This window comes from Cryptomeria japonica, chromosome 10, assembly GCF_030272615.1.
Source record: "Cryptomeria japonica chromosome 10, Sugi_1.0, whole genome shotgun sequence".
NCBI lineage: Eukaryota > Viridiplantae > Streptophyta > Pinopsida > Cupressales > Cupressaceae > Cryptomeria > Cryptomeria japonica.
Window position 1 is genome coordinate 821,185,970 of NC_081414.1, and position 20,862 is coordinate 821,206,831.

Sequence of the window (20,862 nt, forward strand, 5' to 3'; positions counted from 1 at the left end):
AATTTGCCACTACATCCTACAAAAATAGCGACTTTTGGGTTGAGTTCAATATTTTAAATGCAAACCAAAAAATCTGCAAGTAATCATGGCTTAACTGCATGATGACTGAAGTTGACTTCACCAACCTTTAGTTTGGAATATACACAAGCTCACTAACTCACCTTTTGCCATCGCAACTATGTAACTGATCACCACTTTGAGATTTACGATGACAACCTATCTTATTTTTGCTTCACCGATCTATTGGTATAGCACCAGGCTCTTCATTACCGGTTCATCCTTTAATGTCAGTTTGCAGTACTTCCATCAAGCCTCTTCTCTAATTTGCCAATGAGGTTCTGGTTTGCATAAAACCTCAAGCCTTCTTGCCTAAGTCACCTTCTGTGACTTCATCATTATTAGAATGACCAACCTGAAGGTCTGATCTCAACATCGATCTTCTTGAATAACAGACTGGTTAGCTTAGTATGTCTTCCCTTGAGCTGATTGACCCTTGATCATCTGTCTCTGATGTTGCTTCCCTATTGTTTACAAGTCATCACTTTTTCTACTGATATACACCACTCCACCAGTACCATTCCACCAATCAGTGTTAGTCATCAATGAAAAACCTCAAATAATGTACCGCTTCTTTGGATTAACCGGTTTTATCAATGCCAACAATCTCCCCCTTTTGGCATTGATTGCAACACTTCAGAATTTGTCTTATCAGTTTCTCCTGCATGTACATTCTTTATTTCTATACTGGTCATTACTTCTTCTATGAGTAATCAATATCTCCCCCTAACACTGGCAATTCTCTATTTCCAACAAACCACTCTAACCACTTTTGGCAACCCTCTACTTCAGCAACTTCAGCTCAACACCACTTACCAATACTCAAACATTATAATCATATCTCCCTCTTTGACTATAATGCTAAAGATGTATTTTAGTACACATACAATACTACTCCCCCTAACCGGAGTAGTCCACCCCTATCAATCTAGTCTTAGAAATTTTTCATAAAGAAATCATACTAGATTGATGTAGAGCCCCTTTTTTTTTACTTTAATGCAGGTAGGGGTATCACCCCTAGCTTACCTCTAAGGTATTCAAAGGTATCCTTCTATAGTGGCTTGGTGAAGATATCAACCACCTTTTCTTTTATTAATATATACTCCAACCTCACTTCCTTGTCTTGTACTTGTTCCCTGAGGTAGTAGTATTTGATAGCTATATGATTTGTCTTGGAGTGCATCACCGAATTCTTAGATATGTCGATAGCACTGGTGTTGTCACAGTGAATCACCACAGGTTCAATCACCTTTCTTGGATACCTTCCAATAATTTCTTGATCCATACTATCTATGTACAGTTGATTACAGCAGCCACATACTCAGCCTCAGCTGTGGATTGAGAGATGCAATTTTGTTTCTTGCTATTCCATGACACAATCCTATCTCCAAGAAAGAATGCACCTCCACTAGTGCTCTTTTTATCATCAATGTTCCCTGCCTAATCTGTATTGGTAAAGACAGTTAAGTTGAAATCTCCCTTATGTGGATACTAGAGACCATACTCATCAGTCCCCTTAAGGTATCTAAATATTCTCTTGACTGCCACCATATGAGTCTCTTTCGGATTTGCAGAAAATCTGGCAACCAAGCCAACAACTTGTGCTATATCCGGTCTATTGTGTACTACATATTGCAACTTACCAATCATGGATCAGTTAAGTGTCTCATTCACTTCACGAGACTCATCATTTTTGGAGAGCTTGCAACCTATAACCATTGGAGTTCCAATAGGTTTGCAATCTTCCATCCCAAAAGTCTTCAATATTTCCCTTATGTACTTGGTTTGGCTAATGAATATACCATTCTTTAGCTGAGATACTTGCACAATAATGAAGAATTTTATTTCACCAATCATGGACATTTTAAACTCTTGCTTCATTTGTTCTGCAAAATCTCTGCTCATCTCATCATCTCTTCCAAAGATGATGTCATCTACAAAAAAATCTACAATTAGATGTTTTCCTTCTTCTCTGATCTTCAAATACAAGTCAATGTTGTCACTAGTTCTTATGAACCCTATGCTTAATAGATATGAGTGCAACCTCTCATGCCAATCTCTTGGTGCTTGTTTTAGCCCATATAGAGCCTTCTTCAGCCTACATACCATATCTCTTCCATCTTTTGATACAAACCCTTCCGATTGCTCTATGTACACTTTTTCCTCTAAAACACCATTCAAGAATGTCAATTTGACATCCATTTGGTAAACTTTGAATTTCTTGTAAGCAACATAAGCAAGCAAGATTATGTCCCCTTCCAACTTGGCCACCGGGGAAAAGGTTTCTCCATAATCCAAACCTTCTTCCTGAGCATGCCCTTTGCAGACTAACCTTGCTTTGTTTCTTACTACTTGACCAGTTTCATCAATTTCATTTCTAAACACCCATTTTCTGCCTATCACATTTTTGTTATCTGGTTTGGGCACTAGAGTCCAAGTTTTATTTTTGTCAATCTTTTCTAGTTCCTCCTCCATGGCTTTAATCTAGTCTTCATCTTTTAGAGTCTCCTTTTCTATTTTGGGCTCAATTTTGGAGAGGAGACAGGCATTCTCTCTTCCTCTTCTTCTAGTCAATAATCTTGCATCTTTGTTACCAATGATATTTTCAGCGGAGTGATTATTTCTGACATACCTTTCTAGTACCTGTTCATTTCTTGGAGCTTCTTCTACCAATTCTGTAGGTTCTACTTGACATGCTTCCTCATTTTCTGCTACAACAGGATTCTCTTCAGCAGGTTCGATCGGTACAATGTACTCAAATCCTTGATAATCCTCAGGTTCAATCTTGCTATCCTATTCATTTTTCCTAGAGAACGCATCCACTCTGACATTGGCACTCTCCACAATCTTACCGGTCCTTTTGTTCAAACACTAATATTCTTTACTCTTTGTGGAGTAACCTAAGAAGGTTCCTTCATCACTCTTGGGATCAAACTTTCCAGAGTACTCATCCCTCTTGATAGAGCACCTTCTTCTGAATACCTTGAAATATCTCACATTGGGTGAGTATCCACACCATAATTCATAGGGATTTTTATTTTCCCCTTTCTTCACCTGTATCTAGTTCAAGGTATACACAACAGTGCTTACTTCTTCTCTCCAGAAGATATGTGGAATATCCTTCTATATCATTAGAGTCCTCACACAATCAATCAAAGTTATGTTCCTTCTTTCAGCAACCCCATTCTATTGAGGTGTTCTGGGTGCAAACATTTATCTCATAATCCCTCGTTCTTCACAATAATTCATGAACTTTTGATAGGTGAACTCTTGTCCTCTATCTGATCTTAGACATTTCAGATTCTTACCGATTCCTCTCTCTACTCAAGCCTTGAAAACCTTAAACATGTGAAAGGCTTCAGATTTTTATTTCAAGAATACATCCCACATCATTCTTGAGAAGTCATCTACAAACAAGATGAAAAAACGGTCCCCATAGAAACTCTTGGTTCTCATAGGACCACACAAGTCTATATGAACTAGGTCCAGTACATTTTTAGATGAATAAGATTTGCTACTGAAACTGGACTAAGTCAACTTTCCTAGTTGGCATTCTTTACACATAGCATTTTTCAGGTTTCATAATATTAGGCATACCTCTTACAAACTTCATTTTACTGTCTTTTTCTATGCTATCAAAGTTGACATGACATAGTCCTTTGTTCCACAACCAACTATCTTCTACTTTTTCCATTAGACAAATACCTATGGTGGTGTCTAGGTGAAACAAATTACCTCTAGATTGTTTACCAGTAGCAATCAAACTTCCTGATTTATCATTTATTTTGCATATTCCTTCATTGAATTATAACCGGTAACCCTTATTTTGAAGTTGTGTAATACTTAACAGACTATATTTTAACCCTTCTACCCAATAAACATCTTCACAATTTGTTTTATCATTTAGGGATATAGATCCCTTACCTTTTACTGCATAAGGAGCATCATTACTGAATCTCACCATTCCTCCATTACAGTCCTCCATGCTAAGGAATTTGTTTCTGTTACTGGTCATGTGGTGAGTGAAACCACTATCAATTACCCAGTCTCCACACCGGTTTGAACTAGGGATCAGTGCCATATCACTTTCCTCTATGTTGTGTTACTTTACCACTACAAATGCAATTCCATCTCCATCAGATCCTTCTGATTCTTCATCGGTAACTCCTTCTTCTACAAGATAGAACTCCTTCTTTCTCTTGTCTTTTTAGCTTCTAAAATTATCCTTCCTATCATTGTAAGGACATCTGGATGCAATATGACCTATTCTATTGCAAGAGAAACACTTCAAGGGAAGTTTACCTTTATACTTTCCTTTTCCTCTTGGCAGCCTTCTTGCTAATAGAGCTTCAATCTCATCTTGTTCCCATTCTTTAGATAATAGGTTGTCACATCCAGTTCTTGTAGTAGAACTATTTCTGGTTTATTTTATTCTCCTTGTTGGTGCATGTATCATGGAAGCTTTTAAGGCAACATCAATCTTTGGTACATTGTTATCATAGTTTCTCAATTCAAAGGTAGTCAACTTACAGATCAGTGAGTCAAGTGAGCACTAACTATTCCCAAGGATCTGAGTTCCAGAATTGCAGAAACCCTTATGGCATATTGTGGTAGCAAGGTTCTCAATATTTTGCTGACCACGTCATCTTCTTCAAGCTTTCCTCCAGCACTTCTAATGGAATTTACTACATCCTTTATCATTTTGCTATATTGTTCTATATTTTCTCCTTCTTGCATCCTCATCTCATCAAATTTGCCTCTCAAGTTGTCCACCTTAGCCTTCTGCACATGAGGATCTCCTCCATAAATAGTCTTCAACTTATTCCATATCTCATAGGCTATTTTCAGATATTGAACCTCAAAATACTCAGTATCAAATAAAGTGCTAGCAATCAAATCCATAGTTACAATGTTGTCTTGCCTTTCTTTGATCTGATCTATAGTGAGAACCCCTGTAGGTTCATTGTACTCTATGATTACATGATTCCAGTATTGATCTCCTAGAGTTCTTAGGTAGAGCTTCATTCTACCACACCATAAGGTGTAATTCTCCTTAGATACCTTAGGACCCTCCTTTCGCATCATCTTGGATCTTTCCTTAAGCTGTTAAGGTCTTCTGAATCTAAGGACCAAGGCTTTGATACCAATTGTTAGTCCCAACCGGTGCTGAGAGGGGAGGGGTGAATCAACACTTTACCAGTTTTACAAAATAAAAATCTTTTAACTCAATTCTACACTAACTTTATATTCATCATTACAAATAGTTATTGCAGAAGAAGATGCATGCATGAAAAGATACACAGTAACACCAAGAATTATCTCGTAGAAAACCAAATGGGAGAAAACCACGGTCTGAGTAGAAACTCACAAAATTTGCACTCTTCTGGAGTACACCCAGTGAGGATCCATCCATGTTAGGATATTTCAAAGACACTGTTAGGTGCCACCCAGTTAAGGGATTTTATTTAAGGCCTGTTAGTGCCTTTACCCTATTAAAGGTAGCCTAGTTAAAGGACTTAGGATCATCAATTAAGATATCACCCAATTAAGGGATTTTACAAAGGGACCTGTTAAAGTCCACCTGGTTAAGGGATTTTGAGTTGAGATGGTTAGAAAGTAACAGGAAGTTGATATGCTAAAATAGCTAATGATAGCTTGATCAGATCACAATGAAAATTATACTCTATCTGCTCTACACTACACTGGTTCTCTGCTCATACCCTCAGCTCTGCACTTTGTCATTCTACTTCACATACACTCTTCTCTGCTCAATCATTTAGCACTTCCTCACTCTTTCACTCTGCACTTTGGATCGCCTCTCACATGATCTTCTCTTTGTAAATTTTTTGATCAAAAATGTTTTGTATGAACTAAAAACACTTTATACTCTCTTTGTCATCACCTTTAGGTGTTTCCTTAATCAATGCAATCACATATTTTGGTAGATTTCAAATTCAAATCTTTCTTCTCTTTCTCTACATGCCTTGCAACAATTCCACCAACTACTCATTCAAATCTGCCAGTGCATCCCCCAGAAATAGTGACTCCTAGGTCGAGTTCAGTCTTTTAAATGTGAACTAGAAAATCCTCAAGTAATAATGGCTTAAATGCATGATGATTGAAGTTGACTACACTAACCTTTAGTTTGGTGTAGACACAAGCTCACTAAGTCACCTTTTTCCATTGCAATTGTGTAATTGATCACCGCTCTGATATTTACGGTGATAACCTATCTTCCTCCTACTTCACTAATCTATCGATATACCATTGGGCTCTTCATTACCGGTTCATCCGTTGATGCCGGTTTGTAGTACTTCCATCAAGCCTCTTCTCCTATTTGCCAATGAGTTTCCGGTTTTCATAAAACCTCAAGCCTTCTTTCCCAAGTCACTTTATGTGACTTCATCATCATCAGAATGACCAACCTGAAGATCTGACCTCAACACCGATCTTCTTGAATAAAAGACGGGTTAACTTAGTATGTATTCCCTTGATCTAATTGAACCTTGATCATCTGTCATTGATGATACTTCCTTGTTGTTTACAAGTCATCACTTTTTCTACTAAGATACACCACTCCACCGGTACCATTCCACTGGTCACTATTAGTCATCAATGACAAACCTCAGCTAATATATCGGTTCTCTAGATTAACTGGTTTTGTCAATGCCAATATACTACAAATATCCCATAGAGCCACTGACTGAGATTTGATCAAAAGAAGATGTTTAAAACTTGTTTGCAGAAGTTTGGCTTGATTTTTTGAGATCAGGTAGTACAGATCCACCCTGGTCCTCTGAATTTTTGTATGTCAAAAGATGAACCTATTCGTCACTGTTGACTTTGTCATAATTCTCAAGTATAGCTCCTAAACCTATTTCTTGCACATAGAAAGAGAGGAAAAGATGTTGTGGATAGGGTTTTTCCTAAGTTAATGCCTAGTTTAGGAGTTAACCTTGAATGAAATAATACAAATACTGAAATAAATGCTATAGATATATACCTCATATTCGCAATTGTTGATAGAAGGATTGATGATGGAATTCTCTTTGAATGTAATCAGAAATTTTGAATGTAATGGCATGACAAACATATGAACATGAAAAACCCTAATCTCACACACATGCTTGCATGAAGATTAACTTTGTTGCACAATTCTTGAAGGATGAAGTTTAGCCTTGAATCTCTAAAAATGCTTGATGATTAATGCTTCACTGATGCACAAATGATAGGGTATGTATGTTATTGAGTCTAGGTCTAAATAAATTAATAGGGTGTCTTTAGATAGGGTTCCCTAGGTAAATTATTGATTAGGCTAACCTCCAACAGTCATGTGTAGCCATGAGACTAAAAGACAATGGAGAGATAAAAGACCTACCCCATTTCAAATTGGGGCCTATTTAAGAGGCACTGGCGAGCTTTGGGGTGCCCCGGTCTAGGCCAGGGTGCTCACACCTTAGTCCTCTAGTAAACAAGACCAACACAAAGAGAAATGGGGGAGGGACCTCAAAGATGGGCTCCACCAAATGGTGTTCATGACATCAAATTTGAAAAATGGGGCCAAAATGGGCCTAGAGAGTTGATGGGGATATGACACACTAAAGTAGGAGCACAAACATGGGGTGCAAACTCTATCAGTTACAATTCATGATGCTACGCTATTTTCTAATTGTCATAGCAAAACACTTGTCAAGATCCTTAAAGCGGTATGCTTACATTCACATGTGGAACATGTGTCCTACATTCATCATCAAGTAGGATACCACCTAGCCTCTGGGTCCCACTATATGACTAGACATTTGTGGGCAATTAAGTAATTAAACATAATAAACAAAAAAATGCAATAACCAATGTTAGGATTTGAAAATTTTGAGGCACCTTAATCCCAACAATAATGGGATTTTCTTCTATCTCAATCTTAGGTTCAGGTGCAACTGGATTCCATTCTTCACTTAATTTGACATTTGTACTCTCCATAATCTTCTTCATCCCTTTTTTGTAACATTGGTATGCCTTTCTCTTTGTAGAGTATCCCAAAAATATTCCTTCATCTATTCTTGCATCAAAATTTCCTGAATCCTCGTCATCTCTTTTGATGCAACACTTGCTTCCAAAGATTCAAAAATATTTGACTATCAGTGATCTTCCATGTCATAGTTCATAAGGTGTCTTTGTGTGGTTCAATATTATTTGTACCCCATTAAGAATACATACAACAATACTCACAAATTATTTCCAATACAAATTAGGCAAGTTGGCATATTTTAACATAGTTCTAGACATTTCAACAACAATCCTATTCTTTCTTTGAACCATTCCATTATGTTGCGGAGTCGTAGGTGTAGATAATTGCCTTATAATATCATGTTATTCACAAAATATATCAAATTAATTTGATTTAAATTGTCCTCCTCTATCTGGCCTTAAATATTTGATCTTAGCATCTATTTGATTTTCAACCATATATTCGAATACCTTAAATCTATAATAATCATCAATAAGAAACATGAAATATCTTTCATCATTTAGTCATGTTGTCCTTGTAGGTTCGCATAAGTTAGTATGAATCAGCTCCAGAGGTCTTGTGGTAGAATATTCCTTGTTTTTTTCCCGTCTGACATTCCTTGCGCACTGTATTGGTAGGTTTGATAATATTTGGCAAATCTCTCACAACATGAGTAGAACTGATCTTCACCATGTTGTCAAAGTTAATATGTCCCATTATTTTGTGCCATGACCAACTTTCACTACTTTATACCAACAAACAACTACTTCCTTTGTTTTCTTTTTCATAATAGACATTACCATTTGTTCTTATACCATCTATAACTAACCTCCAAAACCTCCTTTTTTGAACTCACATTTGGACACGTGAATATATAAGTTTTTAGCCTTTACTACACATCTGACTCACACTCAAAATATTATGTCTCTTATACGTACCATTAATGGATAAGGTTCCTTTAACACAAATAGGTGTAGTATCCTCACTAGAAAACTTGTCTGATCCACCAAAATATTTTTCAAAGTCTTTTCTGTCACCTGTTATATTATTTGAGCATCCAAAATCAATTATCCAAGATCTAGGTTCCACTTTTGCATGTTGTGCAATCTTCTTAGTCAATGATCTTTCACTATTCTTCTCATCATGTGGAGTATTGGATCTTTCACTATCATTTTCTTGTATGGCAAAAAAATTGATTCATTATTTGAGTCATAACAATCTTCTTCAAAGGAATATGCCTCCACTGAATAAACTCTTTTCAAGATAACCTTTGTTATCTATTCTCTTGTTTCTATCATCTGGACTATAATTATCATGTCTTATTTTCATCATCTGATCTCTTAAGTATAGTTATGTTCCCTGAAAGTACATCTAGTAGCATAATGACCAATTCTTCTACAAATAAAACATTTGAAGGGCAACTTACCTTTGTGTTTTTTAGATCAATTCTTTAGTCTCTTCACAAAGTTTGTTTCAATATAATATGGATCATTGCTTCTTTTAGGTACATCTTCAATCTTCTTTGTGGCTCTGAATGCAACTTCCTTGTCATTATGTAGCTACTCAAACTCTAAAATCTAAAATTTAGAGAGCAATCCATAAAGATGATCCAAGGTATATGTATCCATGTTATGAATTTTTTCAATAGCACAAAACTTAGGTTTGTAAGATCTAGGCAATGTCCTCATTAATTTTCTCACAACTTCATTTTCCTTCAATTCTCCACCAATAATTTTGATTGCATTTACTATTTCATTCACTTAGTGCAAGTAACCTTCAAGGTTCTCATCTTCAGACATCCTTAGTGTCTCAAATCTATACTTATATTCTGCATCTTGACTTTCTTGGTCTACTCATCTCCTTCATAAATGTTTCTCAACTTATCCCAAATTTTTTTGTAGTTTTGCATCCATTAAACTTCAAGAATTTTGAGTCACTCAAACTACTGACAAGTATATTTCTTGCCTTGGCATTATTCTCATGATTCTTGACCTCATCTAGAGTAGTATGACCACCAGTCGGGTCAATATAACTATAAATAATAATATCCCATATCTCAAACAATAGATAATTCAAATAATATGCCACCTGTGCCTTCCAAGCAGAATAATTTATGCCATCAAACTTTGGTGCCTTGAAATTGATCTCCTACACCATCTTGAACCTTCCTCAAGTGGTTATATTTATCTTATACAAACCTCACTCTGATACCAATTGTTGAACACACGACAAGATTAAGAGGGTGTGGTGAATCAGTCTGAACCTTGAACAAATTTATCTTCAAGATCTTAAAATTAAAACCCTCTACAATAATAAAACATGAAACCACAAAACATGATACACAAGAGAACCCTAGATTTACATGGAAAACCCTAAGCAGACAAAAACCACTGTGAGAATCATACTTACTGTAGACACTCAAAATTGGTCATCACTCCTACGTCGCTAACCTAATTTTTAACATGTCTTCTATGTTGCATTTGATCTTCATCATATGTTGACATAGTGTCATTCTTCTGGTTTCAGTTCATTTCGAATCAAACCCTGATCAGTCTTGTTCATTCGTATTTGGTCCTAAATCATTATGATTAGCATTCTATCATTTTCAAATCATTCAAATTGGTCTCATCTTGACAATTAGACTTAATTCCCTCTTTGTTGATAATTAATAAATCATTAATTATCAACCTCTTTATCAATCAATTTCAATAAGTCCTTTGTCAAACTCTATCAGCCTTTCATGAAACTTTATCAATTCTTTATCAAGTCATTGTCAATTGGTCTTGTCAATCTTATCAATCTTTTATCAAAATCATTATCAATTTTGGGTCTTCTTCGATAATTAAACAAATTTAATTTATTTGATTCGCTAATTCCTAAATATGAATAGCAAATTAATAAATTTATCATATTTATATTCTTATATGCAGATAATAAATTTTATTTATTTAATTATCTCATATTTATCTTTTCAACCTGCTAATTTGGAAAAATATGAGGATAAACATTTTTTTAAAGTTATTATACCCTATATTATCTTCCTCGATTTGATTCCATATTTCTTTCCGGATTTCTTTTTCTTTTTCTCTATCTCCTAAAGGAAACTTTGCTATGTGTTTGATCCTAGTCTATGATTCTTCCTGTCTTCAAATTAATTTCCTCTGTCGATTAAAAATACTTTTTCCTATAAATTGAGCTCTCATTGCTCATTTTTGACAACCACTTCTCAAATATCCTCATGCTGTTGAATTCACTTGCAATATTGCTTTCTTGCTCACTTTTACACTTGTAGGTGAGACCCACAACATATTTGGAGGAAAAACAAAAACAATCGAGATCAATGGGGGCAACATCCGCATTTTGGTTTGCAAATTATTTTGAGGTTTGATTTCCATTCCTTTATTGAATGTGATAGGATCTATTTTCATTGAAATTTAGGTTTGTGGTTGCCTAATATCATATTGCTTGATGTTTTTTCCATTTTCCTACCTCACATTTTATAGTGAAACTCTGCTATGTGTTTGATCCTAGCCGTTGATTCTTCCTGTCTTCAAATTAATTTCATCCATCGATTCAAAATCCTTTTTCCTATTAATTGAGCTCTCATTGCTCATTTTTTACAACCACTACTCGAATATCCTCATGCTATCGGATTCACTTGCAATCTTGCTTTCTTGCTCACTTTTGCACTTGTAGGTGAGACCCACAACATATTTAGAGGAAAAAGAGAAACAATGGAGGTCAATGGAGGCAATATCCATATTTTTGTTTGTAATTTATTTTGATGTTTCATTTCCATTCCTTTATTGAATGTGATAGGATCTATTTTCAATGGAATTTAGGTTTGCGGTTGCCTAATATCATATTTCTTAGATGTTTTTCCATTTTCCTACCTCACACTTACAAAATGAATAATTGGTTACAATCTTTTAGGATCAAGGCTAAGGTAGCTCACTACTCCTAACTTTGACTTGCAATACTAAGGTGTACAAAATTAGGGAAAGATACAATGGACTTGCATTATCGAGATGCATAATCCCAAGGAACGATATAATGGACTTGCATTATTGAAGCTCACTTCTTCATGACAAGATACAAATTTTCACAAGCTACCAAAAAGGTACATTGTCTTCTGATAGGTACAGAGAAATGATGAATTGAAATGAACAAGATCTCTTGATCATGAAAATAGTCTTTCTCACCATTGTGTCAAGTGAACAATATCATGGTAAACACAACTCACACATTCACTGTCTCAAAACTTTGTCACATTGAAAGATATGATCATCAAAGATCAACACAAATTAAAATTTACACTTCCGATTCTCCACATATGCTTGCACATTATTCACAATAAATCCACACCAATCCATATCATAATCCACACACATACACATCTATATATTAGGTTATTTATTGAAACCCTTAACTACATCGGCCACACATAGAAACTACACCAAATATCATCCATTCCAAGAGATAAAGTATATCCAAATACATATAAAATTCTTCTAAACTCGATTCCTATAAATCACACACAATAACACATCCTCCAAAGTTGACATCAAATGTAACATGTAGATAAACAATAAAGAATGTTAACCAGTCAGCCCAAAACATCACCCAATGCAAATTACTCAATGTGGATCTTCACATACCACCGTAAGACCCATAACAGCATGTCAATTAAACCTCAAATGCATATCTAGACCAAAAGAGTATGATCCAAATAAGATAAATCAATTGTAGAGTCGGTCAGAGACACAAAAGTGACCACACTGAGCAACAAAACAACATAACTTCACTTCTTAGCTAGACATACACATGAAATCTAAATTGGAACACTACACAAACCATATAAACATGTCCTCCAAGTTGTAATACTTCAATCATCATAGCGGAGTAATGCAAATAATTCTCCAGACCTATCCTGATAGACAACTTCATTGTCAACAAAATGCAACCACTAACTTCACCATCTGAGCAATAGAGGACCTAATAAAATGATAGTGTAAAATACATAGAACATAGAAATTATATTTAGAATTGCAAGCTTTCATCATTAAAAATTAGAGGAAAATGAAGCATCTTCCGTAAAGGTATTAAATACTCTTTCTTGCATATTATAGCTTCAACTACTTTTCATCTTATAGAGACACCTCATACTTACTCAATGTCACCTCTATAAAATATAACAATAGTTGAACACTAATTTTGGACCACATAACCACAACCACATAACTGTAACATCTTCTTCCATAATCACAAATGATACAAACAATACATCAATGACAACACAACCATATTTGCAATAGAAGGAACTCTAGAAAGAACCTACCACAAATAAGGACTACTTGTTAAATTTAACTAAACCTTCACAAGTATGGTATAGCTGGGAAGAATGTAAAAAAGCTTGCAAATAAATAGAATAAAAAAATAAGATAAAGAAGAATGAAAGTAATTTTATTAACAATTAAAAATACACAAGTTTACAAAGACATATAAAACCTCTATCAAAGAAAAACAATAGAGGAAAAGTGGAGGTAGATCTAAAAGCAAATGGAAGAAAGGCACAAATATAGAAACAAAAAATTGAAAGCCCAATATACTCCTTAGCTAGCTTAGAATAAACAAAGTACAACATATTTCCTTTAAAATATGAGAAAAATTAAAAGTGATAAGAGTAGAAATTTTCTAAGTGCACTAATGCCCCCCTTTAAGTCTAACTAGGAGACAAAAGCCTAAGGAAAGGAAAGAGAAAAGAGGGAAAACCCAATGGGAAGAAAAATCCCCCTCAAAATATATACTATGCATAGAATCTATTATGTTGCATTTTCCTTCACAGTGGTGTTACCCATTCAGGTAGGACCTATGCAAAAAGACACAATGTGTCAAGTCTTAGACATAGACTTGACATATAACATACTCATGGGTCATCCTTGGATCCATGAAATGCAAGTGATACCTTCCACATATCATCAATGTCTTGAGCTCCCTTACAACGGACAAGAGATCACAATATCAATAGATACTAACCCCTTTCAATATTGCAACACTATTGGGGGAACTAAAAAATGTTCTAGTACCACACAACAGGGAAGCCCAAGCTTCCTCGTCATCAAATAATCAAGAAAAAATCAAGTATTTGTCCATATACTTTGAGAAGAAGATGAAGATAAAGGACCAAAGCATGGAGAGTATTCTTTTGAACCCCTATGTCTATCAAAATTGCCCATATCTCCAAGATCCCATGGAAAACCTTCAACATCAAGGAACCAAGCAACACAACCCATCAAAAAGTTTGATGGCAAATTTATCCAAATTGGCACACTTACAGAAGAATCAGAAGACAAGGATATCCTCAACTAGCTATACAAGGATGAGGAAGAAATAAGAGTCATTGCTCCGGGATTTTCCATCCCCACTGAACAATATGGTAATGGGTTCAAAATCATTCAACGAATGGAGTACAAAGGAAAAGGACCTATTGGAAAGAATCAAGAGGTCATCACAAAACCGATCAAACCTCATTCTCAACTTGTAAAAGATAAATTGGGACTAGGATATGGCCAGCATATCCAACTTGTACAAAAATGAGATCATCAAAATTCGCAAAGGAAAACAAATGAGACATATAACGAGGAATTATGGCAAGAACTAATACACAAAGAAGCTAAGAAGATAAAAAAATAACAAGAGGATGAAGAATATGAGAAACAACAAGAGGAGATCGCTATTCAAAGAGAGGAAGATTCCTATAAATGGATACATCATGTAACAAGACTTGATCAAGCTGAATCTGAGGCACAACATGAAGAGGAACTTGTCATTCGAAGGGAGGAGAATGTTTATGAACAAATATAAAGAGTACAAGCAACTTGTATCGATTATCAGTGACCTCTTCTCACCATACAATATTCTTGTTAGATTTAGTGGGGTGACTTCAGACAGTGATTCTGAAACAAATTCCAATGAGTATGAATGGGACACTTGTTCTGATGTCACTGAAGAAATTGAGGTGGATAAAATCCATACATATACACCCATACCTTCTGAAGGAAAAGGTTTGAGGCCTAGATCATTTGAATTTGGATCACTACATATCTATGAGGCTAGTGAGAACAAGCAACATCAATACAAAATGGGAAACATCAAAGAGAGTACCATCAAAAACCTTGATACAGTCATAGACTTTGATACATCCAATGAAAAATATGATAATGTCTCCATCATGACTCTTATAGCGGTAGACCTTGACCCACCAAACAGTTCCCTACCTCTCATATATCTTGAACTTATACACTGGGAACCACCTGAACACATCGAGATACCAATCTTTCAAAACGATGATGCCATTATCCAATACCTTTTCTCAGTCAAACCGGAAACATGCTCCACTAGTGAATCCCATAATGATGTCAAAAATCAGGAGAGTGCTAATTCTCTTAGTCGCAAAATGAACAACATCAAAAATCGATCTAATGATGAAAACCATTTAAAGGCAATATTAGATCATAAAAAAGTAAAAACAAAGGATGTATCCAATGGTGAAAATATCTTTGAGGCGCCTAAGGATGTGAGACTTGACACTCTTCCTCAACATTATTAGGAAATATCTCCAAGTTTGATTGAGCCAACTCACTTAATCAATATCAGCACTAAAATAGCAGCAAGAACCATACATCTGGTAGAATCATTAATGGAACAAGAAAGACCTAACTTTGTCAAATTCTTCAAGGAGAAGCAAATCAATTTTTCTTGGTCTTATGCAGATATGCCAAAGGTTGATCCAGATCTTAACATGCATAACTTATCTATATCTCCTGGAGCTAAACCTGTCAAATAGAAACTGAGAAAGATCAACCCACTTGTCACCATATTGGTTAAAGAAGAGCTGAAGAAGTTACTAGATGTCGGTTTTATCCAACCTATAGACTATGTCAAATGGATCTCTAACATTGTGCCAATATCTAAACCACCTAAAGGAATCAAGATTTGTACAGACTTCAGGGACCTCAACAAGGCCTATCTAAAAGATGATTTTCCTCTACCAAGCATCGGTACAATTGTGGATCTCATGGAAGGACACACAATGCTATTACTAATGGACGGTTTTTCAGGATACAACCAAATCAAAATAGCTCCAAAAGATTAGGATAAAATGGTATTCACATGGACATAGGGTACATACTGTTGGAACGTCACGCATTTTGGTTTGAAAAATGCTGGTGTGACCTATCAAAGACAATGACAACTATAGACACATAAAACATGCACAACTAAATAAATGAATTTATATTTGTTTAATTACCCTAATCCACCTATTGACTAAACTAAGGTTTAATCAATATCCCTTTTCTTCTAATCAACCATTAATCAAATTAAAGATTTAATGAATTTCCCCTTTCTTCTGTCTAAGCCATTTTAATTAAATTCAACATTTAATTAATATCGCCTTTTAGCCATTTTAACTAAATTCAACATTTAATTAAATATCCCCTTCTAGCCATTTTAATTACATTCAACAGTTAATTAAATATCTCCTTCTATCCATTTTAATTAAATTCAACAGTTAATTAAATATCCCCTTCTAGCCATTCTAATCAAATTCAACATTTAATTAAAATCCACTTTCCATTTTAATTAAATTCAACATTTAATTAAAATCTACTTTCCATTTTAATTAAATTCAACATTTAATTAAAATCCTCTTTCCCATTTAATTATAAATCCCTATTTCCCTCACCCCACTTGCATTTTACAACATATGCAAGTTGCATCTCCTTTTGACTAAAATAAATCTTTTATTATATCTAAAAAATCCTATTTTCCTCCACCCACTTGGATTTTCCTACAAATGCAAGTTGCACCATAATTTTAAATAAATTAATTATTTATTTGAAATCCTATTTATCCCCACCCACTTGAAACCTTTAATGGCTTCCCTTAAAGTCTTTAAGCCTTTAATGGCTTCCGTCTGGAGTTTTCTCAAACCTTTAATGATTTCCCTTAAACGCTTCTCAAGCCTTTAATAGCTTCCTTCTAGAGTCTTCTCAAAGCTTTAATGGTTTCCCTTAAAGTCTTCTTAAGCCTTTAAAGGTTTCCCTATCACATTCACATTTAAATAAATTAATTTTTATTTAAATATCTATCCAAATGCAAGTTGCATTCATTTTAGTTGAAATAAATCTTTTTATTTTAATTAAAAATTCTTATTTCTCCCACTTGCATTATCCTACATTTTCCATTAAATCCCTAAGAATTCTTTGAGAACCTCTCAAAACCCACTTAATTAGTCTAATTCTTCTATCATGGTCACATCCCTAAATTTTGGGGAAGTCACTTCTAATTTTGGAAGAAAGTCTTCTAAATGCATTTAAAGTTTTATCTTTTCAACAAGCTAACTTTGTTGAGTTCCCCAAAGTTGTAGGACTCTCACAAAAGTCTTGAAGGTTGTCTAAATTTCAACAAGATAACCTCCAAGGTCTCCAAAGAGCTTTAATGCTCTTACAAAACTTCACATTTTCAACACATTGAGCTTTGCACAAGAGTTTGTCCATTGGACAATATCTTTATTCATTGGATAAAAGCTTTATTCCATGACTTTTCCCACAAGGGATTAACCATTAAGTCTTCTAAATCATTTAATGTCTCCTCCCTCTCCTCTCAAGCAATCTCATGGTGACACTTATCAACATGGGATTGGGTTGAAAATCTCACATAGATTGATAACTTTCAATCTTGACTCTCCTTAAGCCAATTCAATATTGGCCATCAAATTCTCCAATTCTTCTATAAATAGATCCCATTTCTCCTTCAATTCATATCTCAATCTTTTGCATCTAAATTATAGTTATTTTGTAGGTTAAGGATCTCATCTTGTCATCTTCAAGAATCCAAGCCATTTAACATTAGCATTAGCATTTTAGCTTCATTTTAGCATATCATCTAATTAATTACATATCATCTCATAGTATTTTATACTCATCTAATTTAATTAACTCATCTAACATCATATAATCTTCAATTTGGAATACATTTAACATCTTAATCATCTAGTCTTGTATCTTGCATCCTATCTTCATCCATCATCTCATCTTGCATCCTATCTTGATCAAACCAAGGATGAGCCACAACCTAAGGAAATTGCTACTCAAAGAAAGGAAATAGTGTATGAACAAATTCAAAGAGTACAAACAAGCACCAATCTCAAATCAGAACAAGCTACTAAACTTGTGTCAATTATCAGTGATCTTTTCTCACCATACAACATACTTGTCAAATTCAGCGAGGTAACCTAGGACAGTGATTCTGAAACCGATTCCAATGAGTATGAGTGGGATAGTTGTTCTGATATTACTGAAGATATTGAGGTGGGTACAATCCATGCATACACACCCATTTCTCATGAGGGACAAGGCTCAATATCTCAACCATTTGAATTCGAAGCACAATATATCTATTAGGCTAGTGATAACGAGCAGTGACAATACGAACAAGGTAATGTTGAAGAGAATATCATCAAAAACATCGAGAATATCATAGACCACACTGATATCCCAAACAACTATGACGATGTCTCCATAATGACACTTATAGAAGCTGATCTTAACCCACCAAATGACTCCCTACCACTCATATTGTTGGCAGTATGAAGGAATTGATTATGTGTTGCATTGATGTTTTGTCATTGATGTCAACACTAGCTATTATGATTGGTTACCGACAGATAGATTTTGGTTACTGGTAGAAGAACTAGTGTTACCGACAGAAGGGACTATCAGTTGGATACTACCGACATGTTTGGATCAATGGAATATGTTTGGTTTGATGTTTTTGGAGTATGTTTTGGTCATTTGGTATTGAATTGATGATTAGATGCTATCATACACTCTAGTAAGCCTATATCGGTAAGGGTTTAAGGTTTTACCGATAGAGATTTTACTAAGAATCTTTGACATGATGCATAAGTGGTGTTGGTGTGGCTTGTAGATGGAATTCAAGATGCAGAAGGTAGTCTTTGTTTATGCCTCGACTGATTGGAGACATCATTTTCACATGGTGAATCTATTTGGGTCCAGTTTATGGACCGGTATCATGTTACGTGTTCTCTACACATTACTGGGATGATTTATGGATTGGTTAATGTTGTTTTGGTCTAAAGCCAACATGGCATATCATTGTAATGTGGATATATGTAATGATCTTATTGTAATATCTTCTAGGTGGCCGACCTAATTGGTTTAGGCCTTAGGGTTTGTATAAATTGATGTAAGATCTCATTGTAGATTGTGTAGGTAATGGTCATGGAATGAAATATCATATATGAAGGATATTTGGTCAATCATAAGTGATTGAATTGGGTTTATGTAAGAGGTCAAAGGCCTCCGGTATTGAGCTTAACCAAGACTGTAATCAGGCATGGTAGAAGTTATCATTGGCAGTTCATTTTTATGGATTGTTGTCCAACTATATTGAGGTGGTCATAACCTCTCTGTAGTCAGTGAGACTCCTTTGTAATGAGCAGTATGCTCTAGGTAGTATATCTTTCTGTATGTGCAGGCCCCTTATTGTATCACATACTTTCTGCAGAAGTATCATCTAACTATGGGTAGGCTTCTCACTGTGGTTTTTCCCTTTATCAAGTTTTCCATGTATAAATCATGATGTTATGTGGTATGGTTGCTTTGTGTTAATTCTTTATTTCATTCTTAAGTTTTATTGCTTACCGGTATCTATTTTTGCTATTCTGGTATTTAATGTTTATGTTATCTGGTTTAAGGTTATAAAGTGGTTTGATTAATATAATCTATTGACAACTGATTCAGCCCCCCTCCTCAGTTGTCCACCAGTTATTCCAACAATTGGTATCAAAGCTTTGGTCCTCTTTTACAAAAGCTTGACCACTTGAGGTAGATCCTATGGCAACTAATAATTCAAATCCATCGGCAACTATTTTCAGAAGAGAAATCCCTAAACTTGATAGAACAAACTATGGGATATGGAAAATCCGAATGGAGACTCATCTTAGACGTCTTGGAAAGGATATTTGGAAGATCACTGAGAAAGGATATACACCTTATGGTTTGACATTTGGCAATCCTGCTCTAGCAAACTTGGACAAAAATATTAAAAATGATTGCAGAGCAAGAGAAGCCCTCTTGTGTGCACTCACTGATCAGAAAATCATGGGATTAACTGATAAATCATTTGCAAAGGTTATGTGGGATAAATTGCAAACTCTAAATGAAGGTCACCCTATTGTCAAAATTTCTAAACTTGATGGTTACCAGGTAAGATATGAGAACTTGAAGATGGAAAATAATGAAAGAATTGCTACATTTATGGAAAGAGTAAATGAGATTGTCATGGGAATTCAATGTTGTGAAGGATCTCTGAGTGAAGATGGAATAGTTTCTAAAGTTTTGAGAGCCCTACCACCAGCTTACAAGATGAAGGCTACTGTAATTAATGAATTGAGAATAATGGAAAACACTTTAGTTAATAGAGACATTCCGATTGGGAAATTATTTGCTTTTGAGCTTGAAGAATTTGGACCCTCTGGAGTTGAAAAGTCTGAACCTTCTTTCCATGCATCATCATCTACCGACAAAAGTGATTGGAAAGACCTATATGCAAAAGAATTGGAAGATATGAGGAAAGAGGATGAAGAATTTGAGCAACTTGAAGCCTTATTTGCTAGAAGAGTACCTAAAGGATCGACAGGAAGTAAGTATGAAGGAAAATCACCTTTTAAATGTTTTGCATGTAATAAGATTGGTCATTTTGCATCTAGATGT